A 24302-nucleotide genomic window follows, 5' to 3' on the forward strand; every position below is an offset into this window, starting at 1 on the left:
TGTGTGTGTGTTTGTGCTTGCGCTCTCGATAAGCCTATTTAGCAGTCTGATGAAGGTAATTGACTCCTTCTTGGAATACTATCTTTAAATGCATAAGATAAAATATATAGATTCTAAAGGAAATAAATTATATTAAGATTTCAATATATTAAAAAATAAATGAACACGGTCATACAACACAGGCCAAATCCCTGATATAAAGAATGTCTGCAAGTGATACTTTGGGCTTACACAGTAGCTGGTACTGTATTCTATCTACTGTACTATAATGCTTGAATATGGCAAACTTGAAAATTTAATTGAAAACTACCTAGATTAGGCTGCTATTTATTTGTAGACATGAATGAGCCATATACATGTGGTTACCTTTTGATTTTCCTGCCTTCTTCCTTTATGGAAGAGATTGGAACAAGAATAATCCATTGACTTTGTTAATTGAAAGAGGCTCAGTGCTACAAAGAGACTCAGAGAACATCTAATCCTACATTCCACTCTCCCATGTATCTCCTTCTCCCCTCTCTTGTTTTTATTTTACAAATAAGCCGAAGAGAAATGAAATGTTTTGCACCAGGTCACTCATATAGCTAATAAGTGGAAAAGTTGAGATCTGAACCCAAGAATCTGAGTTCAAATTTCTGCTCCACTATACAATTTTTAAGAAAAGTCCTTCTAGAGCTTCTAGAAAGAGAGAGAGTTTAAATCATATCTGGCATCATTTGTACTTCCTACCCTTTGTTACTACAAATTAGATTCTATTTGTTAACATAACTTAGGAAACCAATTCACTGCTAACCTTGGCACAGGTGTCCAATCCCATACTTTAGCCTTGAATGATGGGAGATAACCACAGTCTGTAATGGACAGCAGTCTGTATCACCCATGTCACTTAAGCTGTCACCATTTGACCTTACAATCTGTCTTTTGGAAACTCAGGAGCTGATCCAAGTAGGTCACCTTGCTTTCCTAAAGAGGGCCATCTGTGTAGGTCATCAGAAGAGGAGTAACAAGAACTGAAATAGCCCAACAGCAGTCCTGGTCTGCAAAAAATATATACAATCATCCAAATCAAAGGTGATTATTGGTTAGTGGTTATCTCCTTCATAAGGAACAAAAGGTGAGTTTTGCTTTTTTGAGAAAAAATTACTTTAAGGGGAAAATATGGGACTTATGTAGTTGACAATATAAGTTCTCAAAATGCAATTTCCGGATTAATAACAAAGCCTCTGTTCTAGTTCACCAGTTCCTTTAGGACGTGTGCTTTTGACCCACACAGCATATTGTGCCCCATGGCTCTTAGCTGAACTATAACTTAATGGTTCCTCTACTCCCAATACCTTTTTTTAATGTGTGATGTCTATTAAAACTAGCTTCTGCTTGTATCATAGGCCTCTGTGGAAATGAGATAGGTGTCTCAGTGGACTGACCACCAGTTAAATATTAAAGCTTGTACCTTTAATATTTAAGTCTGTAGAGTGCATTATAGTAAAGAAAAACTAGGTGAATGAACATTCTACTTCTTTCCTCATCTCTCCCAAAACCTTAGCTCTTAAAAAAAAATCTGGCAATATTACATTTTGTATTCTTTCCAATCTAACTAAAAAGATAAAATAACGGTCCCAATATCTTTTTGCTAAGAAGATTCAGGTATATCTATGAGACTATATAAATAGGTTTGCTTTAAGGCATTAATTTGTTGAAAAGTCCATGCACTGTTTGACAGATTTTTTTTTTTTTTTTTTTTGGCCACTTGTCATCTTATCAGTCTACATTTAACTAAAGCAGATGAATAAAGATAGATGCAGGTAAGACAAGAGAAAACTCTAATGGAAGTTTAAGTTCTTCATCTTGAACTGGTTTGTACTTCTAATTATGCTTATTTTTACTGACAAATCCCTTCAAAAATTCAAAAATTTATCAGAATTAAAGAGTTCTATCTATTCAGTCAATCAAAAAGCAATTAGAAAGCATTAACCATGTGCCAATCTTTGTGTTAACCACTGGAGATAGAAAGAAAAAAACAAACCAAAAATATATCTGCCTTCAAAGACCTTACATTCTAATTGGGAGAGACAACACATAGATAAATCAATATATGCAGAATAGATAGAATACTGTGAATTATATGTAGATTTTTTTAAGGGCTAGAAAGAACCTTAGCAATTATTTGTGTATCCAACACACAAACTATTGACTCCCAAATTTCTTCACTTGCCTTTCATAGTAATATAATATTTCTGACAAAGTTTTTCTCTTGAGAATGAGCAGATTATAAGGGTAGCAATGAAGAATAAAAAGGAGAAAAAAACAACACTTAATTTAAATGTATTTTTTTTTCCCTTTCAATAAGCAAGGCCCAAGGACTCATAATTAAACTGTGAAATATTCAGCACATAAGAGGAAGATGTTTGTGACAAACAAAATAAGTGATTTTGGAAAAGAAATTCTATGATATGTGGACTTAAAAGGTATACATAAAAATTGTGAGAGCAGAATCTTATTATTGGAGAAATTTTATGAGGCTACGACTAGGGGTTCAAGAGGAAAGATCATAGGCTTGAAAGATCATAGATACAGAGCAGGAAGGGTACTTTCATTTACACAGTCTTCTCATTTTACAGATGAAGCAAAGAGAGGTTAAGACCATCTGATTTGTCCCTAAAACTTTCCACAGGTATTGTTACCTTCATTAGAATGTAAAGTCTTTGAGATCTGGACTGTCTTATTTTTCTATTTGCATCTTTATTAAGTTCTCTCATCTTGACCTTATACTTTCCAAGAAAATCTACATTGACACAAGCATTGCCAAAGCTAGTTCAGTTTCCTGAAGGCTCAGTGGGAGAGGAGAAGTATCAGACTGTCTACCAAACTGAAGGTTAACAAAGCCATTGTGCTGACCTCATTGTTGTATGCCTGTCATGTCTACCAGCCATGTCAGGAAATTGAATCGTTTCCACTTGAATTGTCTTAGAAAGATTCTGAAGATCTCCTGGCAGGATAAGGTACCAGACACTGAGGGCCTTTCTTGAACTAGACTGATCAGCATTCCAACTCTACTGCAGAGAGCACAGCTCCTCTGGGCTGGCCAAAAAGATTATTTTATGGAGAACTTACACAGGGGAAATGCTCACAAGGTAGTCCAGAAAGAATGATACAAAGACAATTTCAAGGTCTCTCTTAAGAACTTGAGTGAAATAGACAATTGAAGCTTTCTCAAGAAGTCTTTGGGACTAGGTCTAAGTCATGTGATCCCTATTCCCAGAACTGGAAGATCAGGTTTTGGGCCCAGGTTGCAGGAAGTCACATGATCTCTAGGCCTAGAGGTCTCTAAAGGCCAAGATTCTAGGTCAGTGACAGAAGTGACAGGATGTGACATGACCCACAGGAAGCACACAGCATTGATGACCATTGGTCAATGATGGTTACTTCCTTTTAGTCTATCCACTGAAAAGGCTTAGGTCTTTTGCTATTTAACCAGTTGTTCGACTTCTGGCTTGTTGGTGAAGCACATGTAGGGAACTGAGATGACTCCTGGGTGTGCTTGGGACTCTCCCTGCAGGGACTAAATAAATGCCTTCTCTTTGTACCTGAAGATGTCTCTGATTAGTTAATTTGGGGAAGGGGGTCTAGCACCCGTCCCACACAGACTTTAGACATGGGCCCTCATCAGAGATGAGCAAAACAAAATTGAATTAGCTTAGAAGAATCTCAAAATGTGCAAAGTTAGAGTCCATTCCAAATGTTCATAGGGACAAATTGTGTCTGATCGGTGTCAGAGCCTTTCAAATATGTATTGGTTTGATTGGCCACAGTCAGACACACTGGAACTCCACTCTAACATATGATGTCATTTTGTTCCTGTTTGAGAATGAAGGACAACAGCCAACCACAGTGTATTGCATGTAGAAAATACTCAAAAAATGTTTCATTCCTTCATTCAGGAATTATATCTCTTTGGATCTAGAAAGTCCTATTACTGGATTCAGGAATTTTGTCCAACTTAAGAAAGCTACTAGAGAATAGCATATTGGAATGTGCACCACTTCTTAAGTAAAATATCTTTTTTTTTAAATTAATGGGTAACTTTTCAACATTGACCCTTGCAAAACTTTCTGTTCCAAATTTTTCCCTCCTTCTCTCCACCCCCTTCCCTAGATAGCAGGTAGTACAATATATATTAAATATGTTAAAATATATGTTAAATCTAATATATGTATGCGTATTTATCCAGTTATCTTGCTGCACAAGAAAAATCAGAAAGAAAAAAAAACTGAGAAGGAAAACAAAATGCAAGCAAACATCAACAGAAAACATGAGAATGTATGTTGTGGCTCACACTCAGCACCCAAAGGCCTTTCTCTGGGTATATATTGCTCTCTTCATCACTGAATAATTGGAACTGGTTTGAATCATCTCAGAATTGATCATCAGATAGTCTTGTTGTTGCCATGTATAATGATCTCCTGGTTCTGTTCATTTTACTTAGGATCAGTTCATGCAAGTCTCTCTAGGCTTAAGTAAAATATTTTAATCTCCATCTTTGACATTTATTTCCCATGTATTCTTAGACATATCACATTTCTTTTTTTCTTGCACAATTACTATGGATACTTCAAGTGGTCTATAATCAGATGGTTCAGAAAACAGAGTGATTAAATAGTTTGCCTAAGATCACTAATGATAGAATAAGAATTTGAACTTAGGTCCTCTGATGTCAATTCCAATATTCTTTACCAAGGTGGTGCTGCACGATTTTTTCACTTATGCAGACAATGCAGACTTTCAAATGATGGATTAACTATATATTTCTCTCAAAAGAAGAAATGCTAATGTTTTTGAATCCAGCAATAGTAGCTCCTAGATTTAAAAGACATAGAATCCTTGAATTAATAAATAAATGAACATTTATTAAAAACTTACCATGTTCAAAGTATTACGCCAAGCATTGATGACATAATTCTTCATTTCAAGGACCACACATTCTAATGAGGAAGACATTTGTGTTTCAGGAGAAAGTCAGAAGGAAAAGTCCTGTAGTCCTTAGGACACAGCAGCAAAGCAGATGTCAATGCCTCTCTTTTAATGTCATTTCCACTGATAAAATGATATCAGTTCTAATAATGTGTGAGAGCTAAGGACTTTGGTGGCAAGAATTTTCTTTTCTGGATCTTCATTAGTTGTTGATTATAGCAACAGGCTGTATTTCTAAATCTTGATGTTTTGTGAAAACAAATTTATATGTACAGATATGTGATGTTTGAGAGAGTCATTTATAAGCCAGTGACTTTGTTATTTCTTAATATGAACTTTTTTTTTTAAACATTTAACAATTGTCACAGGCCTCCTTAGTATTGATTTGGCCTGAGAGACCTATAAAATCGCCATATAGAATTGCTTTCTATCTCTTCATCCTTTGCAACACATGTTGATTCATAGGCTACATTATATTCCTTGTCATTTTTGCTTATATTTATCCACTTAAGATGACCAAATGTCTTTTTAAAAAAATATATTTTTTTATTCAGTTGTACAATGAAACCAATGCAGCCAATTCTCCCCACCCCTTTAATTTTTTGTTCTCCAAGAAGAATCTTTAGAATATATTTCCACTTAGTAGGGCCTTTATTATATTTTCAGGTTTTATTTATTTATTTAAATTTAAAAACAATTGTTTTTAATTAAAATTTTGAAATCTGAATTTTATCCCTTTCTTCTTTCCCTTCTTAGACAGTAAGCATTATTATGCTTGTGGAATTATGTGAAATATTTTCAATGAGTAATTTTGTAGAAGAATGAAATAAAAGAAAAAAGAGAATAAGTGAAAAATAACATGTTCAGTTTGTATTTAATCAATAACAGTTTTTCTCTGGAGATATATAATGTGATTCTTTATTAGTCCTTTGGGATTGTCTTAGATTATTGTATTCTATAGCTTTTTATTGATAGAACGCATGCCAGGGTAATTTTTTACAGCATTATCCCTTGCATTCACTTCTGTTCCGATTTTTCCCCTCCCTCCCTCCACCCCTTCCCCCAGATGGCAAGCAGTCCTTTACATGTTGAATGGGGTGCAGTAGGATTATTGTATTCTTGAGAATAGCTATGTCATTCACAATTCTTCATTGAACAACATTGCTGTTACTGTGTATAGTGCTCTGGTTCTGTTCACTATGCATCAGTTCATGTAAGTCTTTCCAGTTTTTTTCTAAAACCATCTTTCTAGTCATTTTTATTGCACAAATATATTACATTATAACTATAGCATATATCTATGTATATCTGTATATCTATATAAAATCATATTAGCCTTCCTGTAATTGATAGGCATATTTTTGATTTCCAATTCTTAGTCACAAAAAAAGAAAACTTAATAAGCATGCCAATATTAACAGGGTTCATTTAATTTCAGTCATAGACGAATTTACTGGCCATTGGACAAGGATCTCATATTTAGACTACCAATAGTCAAATTAATGTTTAAGGTGTCCTGTAAATGTTTACAGTTTTCCATCACCATGAAATGATAGTATTGAGAACCAATTTGTATTTTTTGTTTCATTAGAGTAGGCTATTTGTAGAATTTTACCTTATTTTCCATTTTTCCATAATTGTCTTTACTTCCCAACTTAATACTTTTGTCCTTTCTTGTTCTGCCCCGTCCCCTACTATTTCTTTATTTATGTTCCCAATATGAATTTAGTTTTCTCTGGGTGGGAACTCTTTGTCAACAGTTCTTGGTTACTTCTACTAGCCTACATGGTGTAAAGCACCATGCTTAAACTGGATGGGAAATATAGGTGTATGGAGTAGAAATAGTGGACTATTCTCATTAGTCTTGGGAGTTGAATAACAATCATGGGCTCAATCCTATTTTGTTATTTGGAACAAAAACAATCCATTTCCCTGTGATTCATTTTCTCCTTAGCAAAATAGAGAGAACACCATCTGCTCTCATGACCTTTATATCTTGTGAATGTGAGGCTGAACAGAGAGCCAAAATATTTAAGTTGAATACTGGAGATCTTTGATTGATGCTTTTGCTGGACTGTCTTTTTAACCACATTCAGGTCATATTAAGTCACTTGAAAGAATCTAAAACTTATTACCTTAGATTTTGGAAATTGTGACTCAAAAAAGCTCTGGGGAAGAAATAGGTGCAGACCTTTGCTTTCTTCCATAAAAATGAGCTAGTTTAATTATCATCACTTCACAAATGATGAAAGTATAACTAATACTCCAGGCAAAGGAATTATGACTTCTAGGGTGCTACCTTTGTCAATGGGATGGAATTGGATGCATGTTAGATTTAATTATGGATGAATATTCAAAAAGGGTTGGCAAATGATTGAATATAGAAACTGAAAGACAGCAAAGGGTCAAGGTGATTGTGAGATTATGAATTTTGGATAATGAGACTGAGCAGAAACAAAAAGATTTCCAGGAGGGACAGATTGATGTGAATTTAAGATGAATTCCATTTTGGACAAACTGAATAGGTGGTGCCTCCAGGACAGATAATGCAAAGTTCTAGCAGGCAACTGGCAAATCAGAATTAGAGTTCAGGAGAGTGATTAAAATTGGATAAACAGACTTGGGAATCAGCTGTAGATAGATGATTAGTGTATGGATAAAAGCAGATTAGATCTTCAAGGGAGAAATCACAGAAACAGGAAGCCAAAGAAAGAGTATTCCAAAGGAAGAAGTTGTTGAAAGTGTCAAAACCTACAAAAACCAAGCAGAATTAGAACTTTATCTTGCTTGAAATTGTTGAACTCTTCCTATAGTGCAGAAACATACTTATGCTCTCCTTATCTCTGTGATTCAGAATTGCCATTTGTTGAGATGAAAAAACTTTTCTCTTCTGCTTCTCACTTAATCCTCATCACATCCAGAGACCATACTCTTTTTTCCCCTCTCATTCCTTGGGGGATAATACCCATTCTACTATTAGAGAAAAAGTCTCTGGACTACATTTCCTAGAAGGATATTCATCTTACAGCATCAGAAAAGAATTCTAATTTCAAAAATGTTTTATATAAAGTGAGAGATTTAAAAAGAGAATGGCGAATTTGGGGAGGTAAAAGAGAAGACAATTGATGGAATAGGGCAGATGAACAGTAATACAGAGGTGAAGGGAGGGGAAATCTAATAAGAAAGGAAGACAGAAGTGGCCCTTACATAGTGGTGTGATGGTGAAATAAATGAACTCTAGAATTATGATTGGATTTCAATGGCTTCAGAGCTAAGGTGAGAAGTGCCAGCAGTTCACAAAAAGTTCACTAGAGATTCTTTGGGGGGCAGGAAAGAAGGAGGAGGACTGTGGAGGAGAAATTCCAAGAGGGAGGTGGAATAACATTTTAATTATTTACAAGTGAGGCTATAAATTCTGGAATGATTTCTCTGACTACCTCTAATATAGTAGGGAGTGAGAGTAATTAAAAGGGAATTTGATTATAACTCCCCTAGAGATGTTGGAGATGATCCCTTTGCATATGGATCTTTTTACTGCTTGATTTATTTTCTAATTAGTTACATTGTTTCATTCTTAAAAGCTTTTGATCTTGTATTTATGTGCCTCCTGTATGGTCTAGAAGTAGAGACTGACTTAGATTGGCTAGGGGTTTGGGCTCTGAGTTTCATTAGAGATTAGTTCCAAAGTCATGCTGCAATTGGTGATAGAGTCTCACCCAAAATGTTCTTTATGTCTCCATTCTATATTCTTTCCATTTTCCACTGTTCATGGATCTTTCCAGTTGACTCTTTATGTAAAAGTCCTTATAATATACACTCCTTGAGAAAGTGGATGTTTCATTTTGTTTCTGTTGTTGTGTCCCTAACATATGGTACAATGCTTGGCTTGTATTACATGCTCAATAAATGTTCGTTGATTGTTCCTTATCTTATCTCTGACACATTTGGTCCAGAGGAAGAAGTAACTAACTTACTTCTCATTGCAATGCCCAGAACCATCCTCTGCAATCACCATTCTACAACTTATCCTTTCAAAGCTGGCTCTATTTGTCCCTCTTACACTTCTAAATAATTTTTGCTATAATATACCTGTCTCTGTGTCACTCTTTTTTTCTTTCAAGGAAATCAATACTTCTTTTTCACCCCAATCATAGTCCTCATACCTAGGGACTTCCACAGATACATGTTCTTCTCTTTTATAACCACTTTATCAACTTCCTCAATTCTCAGACCTACACCTTACTCCACACACACAGATGGCCTTAGGTTTTGCTGTCACTCATAATTGTGCAACTTCTATGAGCTTGAACTTTCTCCTTTCAGTCACAATATATTTTTCAATCTCTTCCCTTGCCTCACTTCTCCTAAGAATAGTTTTTATTTAACCTTATCATGACTTCTGGTATATTTCTTTCTCTGTTTTCCCAATTAAATCATCACTTTTCTGGCTAGTTTCTCTTTTCTTTCAAGTCATTATATCTAGCTAAAGGTTCACAAGAAAAGAGGATAAAAAATTCTCATATTTGAAATTAAATTTTATATTGATTGTGGTTTTAATCATCTTAGTCCAATAATAATATATGACTGATACTTGGATATATGTTGCAGACTCAAATTGCCAAAATGTAAAGTGAAGCAAAAGTTTAGAACACTTAATATTTCAATTCCAGAGGATATAGCAAGGCTATTACTAATAATAACAACAAAATAGTTAACATTTGTGTAGTGCTTTAAGCTTGGCAAGATTCTTTGAAAATATCTCAACATAGTTTTGCAATAATTCTGGCACGTAGGTTTTGCTATTATTTCCATTTTGTAATAGCGGAAACAAAGGCAAACAGAAGTAAAGTGACTTGCCAAACATCTCACAGTACTAGATTGGAATTTGGGTCTTTCTGAAGACTCTAGATTTAACACTGCCCACCTAGGTGCCTCCAATAAATACTGTAGAGAATATGCCCAAATTAGAAGAATGTTCTTTGAGTAACCTCAAAGAATTAGCTCAGGGGAAAAAAAATCAAGCAGTTAATAAAGAGGAAAACATCTTAAAATCAGATTGAAGTCAAAGTAGTTTGCCCTTTTAGATTTCATACCCCTAGAATAAAATTACCTAACTATTTTGCTAGATCACATTGGTATGTATGGTAATTGAATATTAAGTGATTCACCAGTGAATCTGGAGTGCCATGTGGTGAAATTGTGACAGCTTCTGCTCTTCAATAACTTAAGACCTAAAATTTCTTTCCACACTAATTTAGTAAAGACATCCCTTTAGCTAATAGTGTCCTGCAGCTGTCAGCAATATGAACTTTATAGAATATTCCAAGAGATATTCTATGGTACTCCTCTTTTCTTAGTCCTACTTCAAAAATATCTACATCCTAACAGTTCTCCAATAATTTGAGGTATTATGACATTTTAAAAATTCACAGAAATAAATTTAAATTCATGTTTTAAATCAAACAGCAAATTTTAATTAAACTTCTACTTTGTTCATAACATTATTACCAAGAGCAGTTTACCAAATTCTACTGTAAAGTGAGTCCTCAAACCCTGGGATTTAGACAGTGGCAATAGTGCATTAAATTGATTTAAAAATCTGTTTAATCAATGTCATATTACCCATTCCTTTATACTTATATAGAATAGGAATTGGGTCTATGATTTCACTGGCATACATGAAAAAACTTTTTCTATCAAATCAGATCAACACATTCTTTGCAATTTATACTTTTAGAGAATGCCTGAGAATAGACAGATTAGATGATTTGCTCAGAGTCGCACAACTAGTCAGATTTAGAATCTAAATATGGGTGTTCTTGGTTTTGAGGTTAGCTACTTATCTATTATTATACCCATGATACTTCTTTGACTTGCATATGGCACATGTAAAATGAACTTTAATCGATGGTCTTATGAAATCTAAGAATGCTAATGTCTAGCTACAAAAATGTAGACTCTTTGACTTATATGTACACCTGTTTTTTTTTTTTTTCTTTTTTTAAACTCTTTGTTCCAATGCAATCATCTCCTAGATCAGAGGGTCAAACTCACAATTTACAAATTTGTGATTTTCATAGTCAATAATGTAGCCTGAAGGATCCACTCTCCACTTTGAGATATCTGCTGCATAATATAAGAAACAGAATCTCCAGGTGTTGCCACGTGTTTTCAATCTTCTCACTGGTGCTCTGACATTTATAGAGATTCTAAATTATTTCGTGTTAATTTCAAACTCTTAATCTTTTGATTCAAAGTCCTTCACTAGGTATCCTATCACAGCTTAAAATTTAAAAATGAAACTTTCTAAAATTCATTCCATAATCATTTATAATAGTGGTGAGGTGGTGAGATGGTGAGGTGAGGGAAAGGGCTGATGGATATTGTCTACATTGATGAAGATTAAAATATTTTTCTAAGATTTGTTATGGAAACATAATCATTATGTAAATATGGTACTCAAATATAAAAAACAAGTCTAAATTCTTAATAACCACATTGAAATAAAGAGCATCTAAAATTATTTTCAAGAATAAATTTAAAATAATTAAATACATTATCACGTCAAGATTTAATACAAGTACCATATTTGCATAACCACCTATTATCTTTATATAGTCTCTGGATGGATTGTTAACCAGACTCTACAACTTATTCAGATCCTTAGCACCTAGGGAATTGGGACCAACATTTTTTTCATTATTAAAACAAACAAACAAAAACCAAGTTCTTCCATAAAAATACCAATTTGCTGTTTTTGTTGCTATTGTATAGAGTTGGCCATTTAAAAATCACAGAATATCACTCTAGAAGAAATCTTAGAGATCATCTAGTCAAGCACATACTCTATAACATTCTGAGTCTAGTCACAACCTAATTAAAATGTGATTGAGAAATATTTATTAAAGTAGATGAGTAAAAAAGGCACACATTTACATGAGGGATTTTCAAAATCCATAAGCAGTACAGGGATCTTTATGTATGATTTTCTGCCTCCCATTTCTATTTTAGTTTGACATCATGGATCTAGTCCATGACTTTAATCTTATTAAGGAAGGGAACTGACTTCCGGTTAAGATGGCGGAGAGGAGGCTCACAGTTGCATAAGCTCCGCGCTTTCTCTCACTATCCACTTCATTACAAGCCTCTGAATCAATGCTTGACTGAAAAAAACCCACAAATAGTTACCAAGAGAAGCCATCCTTGAGATCCGCCAAGAAAGGTCTGTCTTTACTGGAGGGCTGGGGCGGTTTTAGATCGGGCGCAGGCGGCGGGCAGCGGCAGTGAGGGCACAGGAGCAGACTGGAGAGGGGGTGGAGAGTGATCGTAGCCGTTTCTGCGGGGAGAGCTTCGCTACAGGTTTGGATACTTTCCTCCGGCAGCAAGTCAGCAGCCCAGCAGAGAAGCTAAAAACACCGGGGCTGAAGAATACAACCCCAAACAGCTGGAGTCTCTCGGGACCTGGCCGCCCCCCCCTTCCCCCCCCTCAGTGACTCAGCACGCTCTGGGATCTCAGAGCGCAAGCGCAGCACAGTCCTGCTAGTGCCTCACTGCTGCCCCCTGCAGTCTGTAGAGGAAGCTCAATAACACACCCAGCCCCTCCCCAAAGAAAGACTCCAGTTTTTTCTGTTTTTCTTTGGTAGTTTGTCCCTGATTAATAGACAGAATGAGCAAGAAGCTGAAGAGGACTTTAACCCTTGACAGCTTCTACACAGATAGAGAGCAGACTCTAAATCCTGAGGAGACTAAAAACAGGCAGTCCCCAGGTGATTCCCCAAAGGAGGAGATTGTCTGTTCCTCAGCACAGATGAACCTCATAGAAGTGATTAAAAAGGCTCTCACAAGGGAGCTAGAAGAAAAATGGGGAAAGCAGAGTGAGGCTTGGGAAAAGGAGAGGGAGGCTTGGCAAAAGAGCCTGGAGAAAGTTAAAGAGAGAATGGATAAAGAAGTAAAATCCTTGAAAAATAGGATTAGTGAACTGGAAACAGAAAACAGCTCTCTAAAAAACAAAATTGGCGAAATGGAAAAAAATTCCACAGAACAAAAGAACTCAATGGGACAATTAGAGAAAGATTTTAAAAAAGTGAGTGAAGAGAACACTTCACTGAAAATCAGAATTGAACAAGTGGAATTGAATGACTCGAGGAGACAAGAAGATTCAGTCAAGCAAATCCAAAAAAATCAAACAATGGAGAAAAATGTGAAATACCTTCTGGGGAAGACAACAGACCTGGAAAACAGATCCAGGAGAGACAATCTGAGAATCATTGGACTCCCAGAAAAACATGATGAAAAAAAGAGCCTGGACACTGTCTTCCAGGAAATTATCAAAGAGAACTGCCCAGAAGTCATAGGAACAGAGGAAAAAATAAACATTGAAAGGATTCATCGATCACCCACTGAAAGGGATCCTAAAATCAAAACACCAAGGAATATAGTGGCCAAATGCCAGAACCCTCAGATGAAAGAAAAAATATTGCAAGCGGCTAGAAAAACCCAATTCAAGTATCAAGGAGCCACAATAAGGATCACCCAGGATCTGGCAGCATCCACATTAAAAGATCGAAGGGCCTGGAATATGATATTCCGAAAGGCTAAGGAACTTGGTATGCAACCAAAAATAACTTACCCAGCGAGAATGAGCATCTTTTTCCAGGGAAGAAGATGGACATTCAACGAAGTAAGCGAATTTCATCTATTTCTGATGAAAAAACCAGAACTTAACAAAAAGTTTGATCTACAAATATAGAACTCAAGAGAAATCTAAAAAGGAAACACACCTGAAGCGGGGAGATACATGCAGGTTAAAGGTAAAAGGTTGGAGCAAAATCTACTATGCTTCAGGTAAAGTCAAAAAAGCAGGGGTAGCCATCCTGATCTCAGATCAAGCTAAAGCAAAAATTGACCTAATTAAAAGAGATAAGGAAGGACACTATATCTTGCTAAAGGGTAGCATGGATAATGAAGCACTATCTATATTAAACATATATGCACCAAGTGGGGTAGCATCTAAATTCTTAAAAGAGAAACTAAGAGAGCTGCAAGAAGAAATAGACAGTAAAACTATAATAGTGGGAGATCTTAACCTTGCACTCTCAGAATTAGATAAATCAAACCAGAAAATAAATAAGAAAGAAGTCAAAGAGGTAAACAGAATACTAGAAAAGCTAGATATGATAGATCTCTGGAGAAAATGTAATGGAGACAGAAAGGAATACACTTTCTTTTCAGCAGTTCATGGAACTTATACAAAAATTGACCATATATTAGGACATAAAAACCTCAAACTCAAATGTAGTAAGGCAGAAATAGTAAATGCATCCTTTTCAGACCACGATGCAATGAAAATTACATTCAACAAAAAAGCAGGGGGAAGTAGACCAAAAAATAATTGGAAACTAAATAATCTCATACTAAAGAATGATTGGGTGAAACAGCAAATCATAGACATAATTAATAACTTCACCCAAGAAAACGATAATAATGAGACATCATACCAAAATGTATGGGATGCAGCCAAAGCGGTAATAAGGGGAAATGTCATATCTCTAGAGGCCTATTTGTATAAAATAGAGAAAGAGAAGGTCAATGAATTGGGTTTGCAATTAAAAATGCTAGAAAAGGAACAAATTAAAAACCCCCAGTCAAACACTAAACTTGAAATTCTAAAAGTAAAAGGTGAGATCAATAAAATTGAAAGTAAAAAAACTATTGAATTGATTAATAAAACTAAGAGTTGGTTCTATGAAAAAACCAACAAAATAGACAAACCCTTAGTAAATCTGATTAAAAAAAGGAAAGAGGAAAATCAAATTGTTAGTCTTAAAAATGAAAAGGGAGAACTCACCACTAACGAAGAGGAAATTAGAGCAATAATTAGGAGTTACTTTGCCCAACTTTATGCCAATAAATTCGACAACTTAAATGAAATAGAAAAATACCTCCAAAAATACAGCTTGCCCAAACTAACAGAGGAAGAAGTAAATATCCTAAACAGTCCCATCTCAGAAAAAGAAATAGAACAAACTATCAATCAACTCCCTAAGAAAAAATCCCCAGGACCAGATGGATTTACATGTGAATTCTACCAAACATTTAAAGAACAATTAACTCCAATGTTATATAAACTATTTGAAAAAATAGGGATTGAAGGAGTCCTACCAAACTCCTTTTATGACACAGATATGGTACTGATACCTAAACCAGGTAGGCTGAAAACAGAGAAAGAAAATTATAGACCAATCTCCCTAATGAATATCGATGCTAAAATCTTAAATAAAATATTAGCAAAAAGATTACAGAAAATTGTCACCAGGATAATACACTATGACCAAGTAGGATTTATACCAGGAATGCAGGGCTGGTTCAATATTAGGAAAACTATTAGCATAATTGACTATATCAATAACCAAACAAACAAAAACCACATGATCATCTCAATAGATGCAGAAAAAGCATTTGATAAAATCCAACATCCATTCCTAATAAAAACACTTGAGAGCATAGGAATAAATGGACTTTTCCTTAAAATAGTCAGGAGCATATATTTAAAACCATCAGTAAGCATCATATGCAATGGGGAAAAACTGGAACCTTTCCCAGTAAGATCTGGAGTGAAGCAAGGCTGCCCACTATCACCATTATTATTTAATATCGTATTAGAAACACTAGCCTCGGCAATAAGAGTCGAGAAAGATATAAAAGGAATTAGAGTAGGCAATGAGGAAACCAAACTATCACTCTTTGCAGATGATATGATGGTATACCTAGAGAACCCCAGAGATTCTACCAAAAAGCTATTGGAAATAATTCATAATTTTAGCAAAGTAGCTGGCTACAAAATAAATCCCCATAAATCCTCAGCATTTTTATACATCACCAACAAAACCCAACAGCAAGAGATACAAAGAGAAATTCCATTCAGAATAACTGTTGATACCATAAAATATTTGGGAATCTATCTACCAAAGGAAAGTCAGGAATTATATGAGCAAAATTATAAAAAAGTCTCCACACAAATAAAGTCAGACTTAAATAATTGGAAAAATATTAAGTGCTCTTGGATCGGCCGAGCGAACATAATAAAGATGACAATACTCCCTAAACTAATCTATTTATTTAGTGCTATACCAATCAGACTTCCAAGAAAATATTTTATTGATCTAGAAAAAATAACAACAAAATTCATATGGAACAATAAAAAGTCGAGAATCTCAAGGGAATTAATGAAAAAAAAATCAAATGAAGGTGGCCTAGCTGTACCTGATCTAAAATTATATTATAAAGCAGCAGTCACCAAAACCATTTGGTATTGGCTAAGAAATAGATTAGTGGATCAGTGGAAAAGGCTAGGCTCACAAGACAGAATAGTCAATTATAGCAATCTAGTGTTTGACAAACCCAAAGCCCCTAACTTCTGGGAAAAGAATTCATTATTTGATAAAAACTGCTGGGATAATTGGAAATTAGTATGGCAGAAATTAGGCATGGACCCACACTTAACACCATATACCAAGATAAGATCAAAATGGGTCTATGACCTAGGCATAAAGAACGAGACTATAAATAAATTAGAGGAACATAGAATACTTTATCTCTCAGACTTGTGGAGGAGAAAGAAATTTGTGACCAAAGATGAACTAGAGACCATTACTGATCACAGAATAGAAAATTTCGATTACATCAAATTAAAAAGCTTTTGTACAAATAAATCTAATGCAAACAAGATTAGAAGGGAAGCAACAAACTGGGAAAACATTTTCACAGTTAAAGGTTCTGATAAAGGCCTCATTTCCAAAATATATAGAGAACTGACTCAAATTTATAAGAAATCAAGCCATTCTCCAATTGATAAATGGTCAAAGGATATGAACAGACAATTTTCAGAGGATGAGATTGAAACTATTACCACTCATATGAAAGAGTGTTCCAAATCATTATTGATCAGAGAAATGCAAATTAAGACAACTCTGAGATACCACTACACACCTGTCAGATTGGCTAAGATGACAGGAAAAAATAATGATGAATGTTGGAGGGGATGCGGGAAAACTGGGACACTAATGCATTGTTGGTGGAGTTGTGAACGAATCCAACCATTCTGGAGAGCAATCTGGAATTATGTCCAAAAAATTATCAAATTGTGCATACCCTTTGATCCAGCAGTGTTTCTATTGGGCTTATATCCCAAAGAAATACTAAAGAAGGGAAAGGGACCTGTATGTGCCAAAATGTTTGTAGCAGCCCTGTTTGTAGTGGCTAGAAACTGGAAAATGAATGGATGCCCATCAATTGGAGAATGGCTGGGTAAATTGTGGTATATGAATGTTATGGAATATTATTGTTCTGTAAGAAATGACCAGCAGGATGAATACAGAGAGGACTGGCGAGACTTACATGAACTGATGCTAAGTGAAATGAGCAGAACCAGGAGATCATTATACACTTCGACAACGATATTGTATGAGGACATATTTTGATGGAAGTGGATTTCTTTGACAAAGAGACCTGAGTTTCAATTGATAAATGACGGACAAAAGCAGCTACACCCAAAGAAAGAACACTGGGAAACGAATGTAAACTATCTGCATTTTTGTTTTTCTTCCCGGATTATTTATACCTTCTGAATCCAATTCTCCCTACGCAACAAGAGAACTGTTCGGTTCTGCAAATATATATTGTATCTAGGATATACTGCAACATATCCAACATATAAAGGACTGCTTGCCATCTAGGGGAGGGGGTGGAGGGAGGGAGGGGGAAAAAAATCGGAACAGAAACGAGTGTCAATATAATGTAATTATTAAATAAAAAAATAAAATAAAATTAAAAAAAAAAAAAAAAGGAAGGGAACTGAAGCTCAGAAGGATTAAATAACTTATTTAATGTCACAAAGTTGTGAGTGATAGAACAGGGATCTGCACCTAATTTTATTTCTCTACCAGTTCCCCAATACTGAGATTCATAGTTTTATGCATGCTTAGTCATTGAGTATTCAATAAAAAATTGACAAACTGTCTAAGATAGTCTAAAATATTCATCAATATATGAGATATTAGACGTTTTAGATTAAAATGTATAGGTAAAGAAGGATAAATGGAAAGGTAATATCAATTGGACAAAAGGCTAAAACATCAAATGGACTCCTTAAATCTAGGAATAAGGTTTGAAGAAAGAAAATACTTGAAACTAAGGACATCCCAGTCATGAATGCTATGACCTCTTTCAAGGAAACCTTTTCAGAAATAAGTCAACCGATAGTATGATTTAGAAATAGTTTATAGATGAGATTAAGGTGCTCTTCTTGATATCATTAGGATGTAGCCAAATCAAAATGTAATAAGTGGAAAGTAATCTATGGATGAATAAAATATCATTTTGTTTTAAAAATCAATATCTTTTAAGTAAATATGAATCACCTTCCCAGAACCTACTCATCACTAAGTGATTTGATAAAAGCATTTCTGAATTTGCAATGCTTAAACATGAGGTCTTATACTATACTGACCCTATCAGAGTTGGCTTCACTCTGCTAATTAGTCTTACACCTTTTTCAATTATATTTTATAGAAATATTTTATGAGTAATCAGACATACATCTTGATAGAGAAGCATTATGTACAAAGATTCAGTCATCACATATATCTCAGTCTAATTAGTGATTCAAGGGCCTCTAAAGACAGGCACAACTTGGTGAATATACAGAATATTGTTAACATTTAAGAATTTTTTTTATTGCTAATTGAACATTCCCACTATGAACTATATTAAACTATTCCTACTACATTAAATTGTTGTTTTCTAAGGTTTTCATTATCATATATCTTTTATATATCAAAGAGTTAATTTTCAGGGAGTGCATTAAAACTTTTAAAAAAGTGTATATTGTAAGATTAATAGTATCAAAGACTTTTAAAAAATTATTTATTTATTTAATATTTTTCCCAATTACATTCAAAACTTTTTTTACTTTTTTTTTTTTTTTAATTTTGAGTTCTAGGTGCTCTCCCTTATCCCCACCCACAATTAAGAAATCACATATGAAGTCATACAAAACATTACCATAAAAGTTAAGTTGTAAAAGAAAACAGATCTCCTACCCTAAGGAAAATAAAAACCCTCAAGAAAAATTAAGTTCAAAAAGAGAAAGAGAGAATGCATCAATCTATATTCAGTCAGTTCTTTCTCTGGATATAAAAAAGGATTTTTCATCATAAGTCCTTCAGAAAAGTTGTGGATAATTGTACTACTGAAAATAGCAAAGTCATTTACAGTTAGTCATCCCAAAACATTATATTATTTTGTATATAGTGCATTTTACTTTGTGGAGAGTTCATGGAGGATTTTTAAAGTTATTATTTTTTTTCTGAGAGCATCCTGCTCATCATCTCTCATCATAATAATACATACTACAAGGTTATTTAGCCATTCCCCAGTTGATGGGCATCCCCTCAATTTCCAGTTTGTTTTTGCCCTGAGAAGAGAGCTGCTCTATTTTTTATACATAAAGGTCATCAAAAGAAAGTGAAACAAAGACTGAAATGGTAGTTATATATATTGGCAATATATCAAGTGAGATGCAGAATTGGGAGAGGGAGATACACATGGGTAATGGAAAGAAGTCAGCATGTCACCTAATCTTTGTTCAGAAATAAACAGTACATCAGGTACAATTGAATTGGATGATATGTATATAAGCTGCCTAGGCATGTCTCCTATTATTCATTCCAGACTAAAACTTCTTCTTTCCTTCCTCCCTCCTTCCTTCTTTCCCTCCTTCCTTCCTTCTTTTCCTTCCTCCTTCCTCCTTTTCCTCCCTCCCTCCTCCCTTCCCTCCTCTCCTTCCTTCCTTCCTTCCTTCCTTCCTTTTTTCCTTCCTTCCTTCCCCACTCCTTTCCATTCCTCCTTCCTTCCTCCCTCTCTCTCTTCCCTCCTTTCCTCTTCTCTTCCTCCCTTCCCTCCCCCTTCCCTTCTCTCTCTCTCCCTCCCTCCCTCCCTTCCTTTCTTTCTTCCCCCTTTCCTTCTTTTATCTTTCTTTTCTTATTTTTTCAAAAACTAACCTGAGGATTGGATAGCCTGTCCCCCTTCCCCCCTGCCCTTTTACTTGTGACTCATTGTCTAACGACTATAAGGTATTTTTCATTGTTCTTTTTCTTTTTAAATGTTTGAATGATGTTCTTTATGTTTTAAATTCTTGAACCTTCTTAATGACACCCTCTTCCCCCAACAGAATATCATATTATCAAATATATATGTATATTTTCAAGCAGATATATACATACACATGTATTTATTTATATATATTCTCATATATATATGTATATATACATATATATACACACACAAACATATTCAAACAAAAGAAATGTGCATAATCATCATAATGGAGAATGATTCATTTCACATCTATATCTCATCATCTCTCAGCCAAGAAATGAGATGTATGTTTGATTATCAGTTCTCTACTGTCACGACTAGACACTTTATTGATCAGACTCCTGAAATCCTTTATCTTTGTTTTTCTTTTTTTTTATAATGATTGTACAAAATATTTTTTTCTTGATCTGTTTTTATTCTTTAATTTTAGTTCATTCAAGTTACAGGGTAGTTTTTTTAAGACCGTCTATTCTCAAAATCTTTGAAATACTTCTAACATTTGACAGTGGCAGAATAAGCATCAGCAATTTGAAATTAAATACTTTGAGATATTTTGGTGGAAAGCTTTACAAAAGAATAAGTTTATATTGTATTTTCCAAGATTAAAGAACCTCCTAGATTTAATTCATAATTTTTCCATTCTGTAAAATCTAAACCATTGTAAAATTTTTAACTAATTATGACTCTTTTGATTTACCCACATTCAAAACCCTAATAGCACTAATTTCATATTGTTTGTATGTTTTTTTTTTTTCAGTCTTGCACAATTTTCAAAAGGATGCACAGGTTTTGCTGCAATTTTCCAAACTCACCTTTGCATTCAAGTAATTATGGAAAATTTCAATCTCAAGCACATCTTATGGAAAATCAGAGCCAAATGAAAACATGGTGCATAATGGAGCCCAAATGTACATGACTACAGTACAGAGATTGCTACTATAGGATTCTATAATGTATAGGCATAAGGGCTAATTTCACAGCTGGTGTGTTTTCTGCTGACCTGAAACTGAAGGGGAGGAAAAGTTTGTTGAGCAAAGAGCATCAAAGAGATTTAGCTAAAATGGTGTGCTTGGACTGGTAGATGAAATTCTCTGGACTGGAACCTGGAAATTCTCTTTAAAGTTATGAGCATAAAGAGCCAAATTTGGTAAGGCAGAAGAAAAATCAGTGCAGATCAGCAAAGCAAAAAGTATTTCCTTAAAACATTTCCCCCCTCATCTTACATTCTTTACTAAGACTTGGCATTTTATACATTTAACTGAGTTGGGTTGGTCTCCTAGATCAAATAACTCGCTATGAAACTACATTTCAACAATTCATATTCCTCAAAGGCACATCTTTTCATCAGTATGAAAAGTTGGGTTTTGCTCAGTAGATATTAGAAAAGAAGAAAAAAAAACTACTTTGGTCATGCACGATACTGTTGTATGTTTTCCATTGTGAATTTCTTTAACTGAACATTTGAATATATCCCTATTCTATCCAATAGTCAGTCTTTATTCCTGTAGCCTAAAATATAAACTCCTGTATGGCTTTTAAAACCCATTATAACCTGGCTTTTTACACTTATTATGTATATTATTCCCCTTTCTGTGGTATATAATCTAGGCCATCTGTTCTTATTGATGTTAATTCTCCATCTCATGTCTCTGTCCCTTTGCCATGGTTGTGCCCTATTTCTGGAATAAACCCCTTCCTCCCCTTTGCCTTATTTATCCATTACTTCCTTCAAGATTGAGCTCAAACTTGATCTTTTATATAAAACCTTTCCCCTACCTCAAAATTTCATTTCATTAATAAGTATCTATGGAGCTAGATAATATAGCAAATTGAGGGCTAAGTCTGGAGTCAGGAAGACTTATCTTCCTGAGTTCAAATCTGACTTCTGACACTTATAAGCTGTGTGACTCCTGGGAAAATCGCTGAACCTTGTTTGACTCATTTTTCTTTTCTGTAATATTAGCTGGAGAAGGAAATGCAAACCATGCCAGTATCTTTGCCTAGAAAACCCCAAATGGGGTCACTAAGAGTCAGATGCAAGTGAAAAAATGATTACAGGACAACTTGAATGCCAGCTTTGAAGCTAAGAACTGGGTTCAAGTCTTATCACTGATACCAATTGTCTGCTTCTCTCTGGTCAAGTCATTTAATTTTTTAGTACTTTAAACACTTGCAGCAAAGCTTCCAATGTGCCTAGACAACATAGATTGAAAGGTCAATTCATAGCCTTATTTATATTTACATATATGCATGCAGTCTCCTCCAATAGAATACAATCTTTTTCAAGTCAAAGACTGTTGTGTTTTTATTTTTGTGTGATTAGCATCTATCATTATCACATGGTAGACACAATAAATGTCTGTTGATTGATTATGGGTTCTGAAAACTAATGCTGGGATATAGTAAAATATCTTTGTCTAAAAGTAAAAATCACAACAGTTTGGTAATTCAAATACTGAACCAATTTAATGCTCCTAGACCACCTTAGGCATTGATGCTTTATGTAAAGTGTAAAGAGAAAGAGAAATAGAAAGCAATCTAATAGGAAGCCACTAGTATAAATGAAAAGGACCAGAGTCAACTGGAAGATTAAAAACATGGAAAAAGTGTGAAAGAATGACTCTTGATGGGAATCTGCTAATATCTAACAGAAAGAGAACTTATCAATTGGGAAAAACAAGGAATTAGGGAATGAGAGCAGTTTTGGTTTATAAACTGACAGATTTGAAAGACTTCTGTGGAACCAATTTAGAAATACCATGCTAATGCTTTTGTATCTTCATATAATACTAACTATTGAATAAGACAGGTTTTAAATGAACTCCACAAATTACAGTAAGGAATGGTGTGAATTAGACAAGGATTTCAAGGATACTAGGCAGTATTTGGACAAATTGTAAGTAGTACATTTGGTATTCATTCATTCACTCATCCATTCAATAGGCATTTCTGTAGATAACCATATGTAAGAGAAATAGAAATACATTAATCTTATGACACTGTAACTAATCTTGTTCAGAGTCACATACAGGACAATGCTCAATTCAGGAAAGAGATCTTCCTTTTTTTAAAAATAAAATCACACATTTTTCCCCATCATAATTACTATTCAAAAATTGTACAAATATTACTAACCTCACTTTCATAAGAAAATGGAAACAGAAACAAGTAATATATGTTGTGCAGGGGTTATTCAACTAGGAAGTAGGGAAGTTAGCATTTGAATTTAATCTTTTTGATTACAAATTCATTATTCTTTCTTACTATACTATTCTACTTCTCTAAATCAATATTTTTCTGGTGTTCTTCTACAGTATTCAATTCTTGTGTTCTTCAGACTGTATGGATACAAAACATTTTGTTTCTTCTGCCTAGAAACTGAAAATCAAGTTATGAAATATAGTCTGTAACTCAAATGGTCAGTTGTAAGGGACTCTCTCTTCATTGGTGGAAAGTGATTGACATGCTTGTGTGAGGATAGAATTGGTAAAATCTTAATCTCTCCCTTTTTTGCCTCTGTCTTTGTGACTTTGTTTATTCTCTCTCTCTCTCTCTCTCTCTCTCTCTCTCTCTCTCTCTCTCTCTCTCTTTCTCTCTCTCTCTCTCTCTCTTCTCTCTCTCTCTCTCTCTCTCTCTCTCTTTCTCTCTCTCTCTCTCTCTTTCTCTGTCTCTCTCTGTCTCTGTCTCTCTGTCTCTGTCTCTGTCTCTCTCGGTCTCTTTCTTTCTCATTGTTCTTAAAAGGAAAGCTCATTTGATTCATTCTATTTGTATTATCTAGTATGTCTTCTCATCTGTATACTTTTATTGACTGAAGTTTTGCTATTAATTTGGGCAATTAAGATTCTTTGCTATTGGTTATGTGTATTCACTGAAGAATTGGCATTTTATGGGAAAAGAGTCAAACCTTGTGGAGGAGCTTGGTGTCTTCCATTTTCATTAAGAAATAATGAATAGGATTTTAGCTTGAATCTAATTTTTTTTCCTGTAGACTAACAATACTTAATGGAGCAGATAGATAGAAGTCTATCCCAGTAACCCCTTTCTCTGATGAGAGCAAGAAAGCACTGGACCCAGTCTCGTGCTTCCCTTCCTGACATAAATCAAAGTCTACCTTTGAAAAAGTTGGGTGATAGGAGATCATTATACACTTCGACAAAGATATTGTATGAGGACATATT

Source organism: Antechinus flavipes, chromosome 1 (genome assembly GCF_016432865.1).
Source record: "Antechinus flavipes isolate AdamAnt ecotype Samford, QLD, Australia chromosome 1, AdamAnt_v2, whole genome shotgun sequence".
Taxonomy (NCBI): domain Eukaryota; kingdom Metazoa; phylum Chordata; class Mammalia; order Dasyuromorphia; family Dasyuridae; genus Antechinus; species Antechinus flavipes.